Genomic DNA, 5,293 nt, shown 5'->3' with positions numbered 1-5,293 from the left:
GTTCCTGCCTGTTCATGCCTTCTATTACTCTTTTCATTGCCCTTTGGGTAACCTAGAACTGAAAATATTTGGAGAATTCTATATTCTATGACTCTCATCCAAATAGAGGGGAAGCATGTTGATAAGAATATGGGAGTCTGTTTAAGAAATTCATTAAAGAAAGCAATATTCCCACTGAAATATTAATATACTATCTTTCTCTTACTGTCCTCCTATTCCTCTTCTTTTCTTCTCTTTCTCCTTCCCCCATACTACTTTTTTCCCTCTAGCTCCCCAAAGCCTTCCACTAAATAAAGTTTCTTTTCAACAATTTAATTCTATTCAGGGAGCATTTACCAAGTACCTACTATGTGCTGGAGGTACTGTGCTAATCACTAGAATCACAAAAGCAAGAAAAAAAACAGTCCTTTCCCTTGAGGAACCAACATTCTACTGGAGGAAACACTATGTACAGAGATAAGTAAACAGAAGATATAAACAAAGTAATTCCACCCCCACATAATTTAAAAGGCTTGTCATTAAATGCTTAAGGATTAGAACAAGAGGAACCATGAAAAAGAGTATTAATGGAATTCTGATGGGATAAAATATGTGCAACAGGAGCAGTCCACAAAGAGAGAACTGCAGAGAGAGGCAAACGGCAAGATATTTTCATTATCGATCTGGTCTAAGGGAAGTGGAAAGTTACCAAGCTGCTCACATAAGATGCACCAAAAAGAAAGAAAGAAAAGAGCAAGTCAAAATAGAGCCTGGAAGGTGAACAATGGCATGATGACATCAAGACCAAAGGGGTGCGATCCATTGAGTGAAGGGACAATGCAGCCCATTTTGAATTTGACTTGTTAATTTTCCAGGGACTAAGTTAGATCTTTAATGAGTCTTTTCCATAGACTCTACCTCTCCTTTCTAGGTTCAATTTCCTATAGTTTTAAAGTAGCCTGTTCAAAAGAGACTATGTAAAAGCTTTGTGTTTTTTACCTGAGGAGAAGAGGGCATCAACTGTGCTGATGAGAGTAAGATTGACCAATGAACTTGACCCAGGAGAACAGAAGATCCTTGAAAGGAAGGGTTGTTTTATTTCTCTCTTCATATCCCCAATCCCTTACATATTGCCTGTCCCAGGGTAGGAATAGTAATTGGGACTGGACCTCTGGTTTTTGTGAGCATAGGGGACTCCTAATGTCAAAACTCTGTCTATCAATGTGGGTTGACACTTTCTTTGCAACAAGTTTTGGAGGGTTTGCCTAGGACTGATAGCTTATGGCTTGTCCAGGGTTACACAGCTAGAATCTTTTAAAAACAGAACTTGAAATCAGTTCTTCCTGGCTACAGGATCCCTGCATCACATAGTAGGTGCTTAATTAATGCTTCTTGAATTGAAAACGTTCTAAGCTACTGAAAACATCTGTAGGATTATCTGGGCAGAGAGAACGGAACTATTTTTTTTTTCCAAAATATTCGTGTATTCTCTGCAGGGCAGTAAAAAGGGCATTGGATTCAGAGTCAAGGGACTTGGGCTGTAAACCCAGTTTTGCTCCTAGATAGTTTGCAACCTTAGGAAAGTTATGCCATCTCAGTTTCCTCCTATGTCAATTGAGGGGAATGGCCTAGATCAGCAGTTCCCAAACTTTTTGCTCCCAGGACCCATTTACAACTCTTAAAAATTCCTAAGGACCTCTCCCCAAGATATTTTGTTTATGTAGGTATATCTATCAATATTTACCATATTAAAATCGAAACCTCTCAATATTATTTTGAAAATTGTTTTAACCTTGTGGACCCCCCTGAAATGATCTCAGGGACTCCCAGAGGTGCTTGGACCATACTTTTAGAACTGCTGGGCTATGTCAGTTCAGAAGTCCTTTCTGGCTCTGCCATTCTACAATCTACTGCCATGCCACTGTATCCATGTTCATTGCTAGGATACATTCCTGACTTGAGATAGAATGATGCCCCATTTCCCAAAGAAAAAAGGTCATCTCCCTCCAGGAATTAGTTAGGGTGGTGATGAAGAGATGTTTCCCAAAAGCTTTCTCTAAAATTGTTCCTGGGGAAAATTGTGAGATGGAGAAGAAAGCAATTGTCACCACTAGCCAGAGGGGAGCAAACCTTGCCCCCAACACCTGCTGGTGAGAAAAAAAAAAAAAAAAAAAGACTTGGTAAGCATGTCTTAGATGAGAACTCTTCTCACCTGCGCCCTCTTTTGCCCAGAAATATAAGCACATGGTGACCTCTAGGGGGAGCTAATTCACCACCAAAGCAACATCTCCATCCTGAAACCCATGCAGTATTAGCACGTGCATAATTCAATTCCATTCAACAAAAATGTATTCAGAACCTTTTCTATGCAAAATGATCTGTGAGGCACTGAAAGGGAGGGTAAGGGGTTGTCTAATGAGGAATGAGATGCAGATCTTCCACTCAAGGAGTTTATTATAGATATAACCCTCCAGAGCCCAGCCTAGCACTGCTCACAATTGGGCAGTATTTCAGGAAGAGAGAAGAAAGTGGTTGTTAAAAATATAACCAAAGTATCTATGCATATAATTGGCGCATATTCCAACCCTTACCATCACCAAAGCAAAAGAGGATTAAGCACATACACACACACACACACACACACACACACACACACACACACACCCTTGGTGCCTTTGTTAGCTACCCTAGACTGCCTCTCCTTTTTGGCTCTGTCTCTGCCTATACAAGGCAGCCTTTGATATTCATCTCAATATTCCTCCTAAGGTCTCTACCTGGGGTGCCACACCATGGCATAAAGACGATTCTGGAGTTTCAAAGGCTATGCCAAAAGAACAAAATCTCTAGCAAGTTCAGCCAAGGAGGAAAGGCTATCAGTACAAGCTACACAAGAGTGTGCATCTGCCATCTACAGACTAGCCTTGCTAAATACAGAGAGGCATTACCAGAAGATTGCCACCCCTTCCCCAGGAGAGAGATCTTTCAGATATGACCAATTGTAGGAGGGAAGAGGATGTCAAGTATCTGAGCACGTTCCTGTGTCTAAAAACGTCAGGGAGGAGGATTGTAGATTTAAAGCTGAAAGAGGTCATTTAGTCCACTTTATAGATGATGAAACTGAGGCTCAGAGAGATTATATGATTTCCCCAGCATCCCATGGGTGGTAATAGCTCATCTTCAGTTAAAACTTTAAGAATGCATAGCTTTTCTTATTTGTGATCTTATTTGATTATCACAACAATCAAAAAAGGCAGATGCTATTATCAGGAAATAAGCATTTACTAAGCACCTACTATGTGCCAGGGACTGTACTAAGTACTTTACAAATATCTCATTCCATCCTCACAACAACCCTGGAAGGTAGCTGTTATAATTATCCCAATTTTGCCGCTGAGTAAACTGAGATAGAGATTAACTGACTTGCCCAGGGTCACACCACTCTATCCACTATACTATCTAGCTGCCCATTTTACAGATGAGGAAACTGAGGCTCAGAGAGATTAAGTGACTTTCCTAAGGTGACTAGGATAGTAAGTTTCTTTTTTTTTAATTTTTTAAACATTTTTATTTAAAGTTTTGAGTTCCAAATTCTATCCCTCCTTCCTTCCTTCCCCTCCCCCCTCCCTGAGAAGGTAAGCCATCAGATCTAAGTTATACATGTGCAATTATGTAAAACATTTCCTTATTAGCCATTTTGCACAAGAAGACTCGAATGAAAGGGGAAAAAATGAAAGGAAGGAAGGAAGGAAGGAAAGAAAGAAAGAAAGAAAGAAAGAAAGAAAGAAAGAAAGAAAGAAAGAAAGAAAGAAAGAAAGAAAGAAAGAAAGAAAGAAAGAAAGAAAGAAAGAAAGAAAGAAAGAAAGAAAAAGAAAGAAAGAAAGCATGTTTCAGTCTGTATTCAATCAATATCAGTTCTTTCTCTGGAGACAGATAGTATACTTCATTATTAGCCCTTTGGGATTGTCTTGGATCATTGTATTGCTGAGAATAACTAAGTTATTCACAATTCTTCACTGAACAATATTGCTGTTACTGTGTTTAATGTTCTCCTGGTACTGTTCACTTCACTATGCGTCAGTTCATGTAAGTCTTTCCAGCTTTTTCTGAAATCATCCTGCTTGACATTTCTTACAGAACAATAATATTTCATTATGATCATATACCACAGCTTGTTTAGCCATTCCCCAATTGATGGGCATCCCTTTGATTTCCAATACTTAGCCACCACAAAAAGAGCTGCTATAAATATTTTTGTACAAATAGGTCCTTTTCCCTTTTTTTGGACATCTTTGGATGCTGGGTCAAAAGGTATGCACTGTTTTCTAGCCCTTTGGGCATAGTTCCAAATTGCTCTACAGAATGGCTAGATCAGCTCACAACTCCACCAACAGCGTATTACTGTCCCAATTTTCAACATCCCTTTCAACATCCAACATTGTCCTTTTTTGTCACATTAGCCACTCTGATAGGTATAAGGTGGTACCTCAGAGTTGTTTTAATTTGCATGTCTCTCATCAATAGTGATTTAGAGCATTTTTTTCATGAGTATAGATAGCTTTGATTTCTTTGTCTGAAAATTTCCTGTTTATATCCTTTGACCACTTATCACCTGGAGGATGACTTGTGTTTTTATAAATTTGACTCAGTTTTCTATATATTTGAGAAATGGGGCCTTTATAAGAAATACTTGTTGCAAAATTTTTCCCCCAGTTTTCTACTTTCCTTATAATTTTGGTTGTACTGGTTTTGTTTGTGGAAAAACTTTTTAATTTTATATAATCAAAATTATCTGTTTTATATTTTGTAATGTTCTCTATATCTTCTTTGGTCCTAAATTCTTCTTTTATTTATAAATCTGAATGATAAACTATACCATGGTCTCTTAATATGCTTATGGTATCACCCTTATGTGTAAATCATGTACTCATTTCAACCTTATCATGGTATAGGGTATGAGATGTTGGTTTCTACCTAGTTTCTGCTCTACTGTTTTTCAGTTTTCCCAGCAGTTTTTGTCAAATAATGAGACTTTTATTTCAAAAGCTTGGATGTTTGGGTTTACCACATACTAGATTACTGTGGTCATTTGCTAGTAAGTTTCTAAGGCAGAGCCAGACCTTCCTGTCTTTAAGTCCAGTATTTTCCGCTATGTCATGCAGCTTTCCAAAGTATAAAAATAAATTCATCTGTATAAAAATGCCAGAAGGGAAAAGTTTAGGTTTAGAACAAGATGGGGACACTAGAGGCTATCTGGACAAATCTTATTTTACAGATGAAGAAACTAATAGTTACAATAGCTAGCACTTACATAGCA

Source organism: Vombatus ursinus, unplaced genomic scaffold, assembly GCF_900497805.2.
Source record: "Vombatus ursinus unplaced genomic scaffold, bare-nosed wombat genome assembly UNPS02014822.1, whole genome shotgun sequence".
Classification (NCBI taxonomy): Eukaryota; Metazoa; Chordata; class Mammalia; order Diprotodontia; family Vombatidae; genus Vombatus; species Vombatus ursinus.
This window is presented reverse-complemented; position numbering follows the sequence as displayed.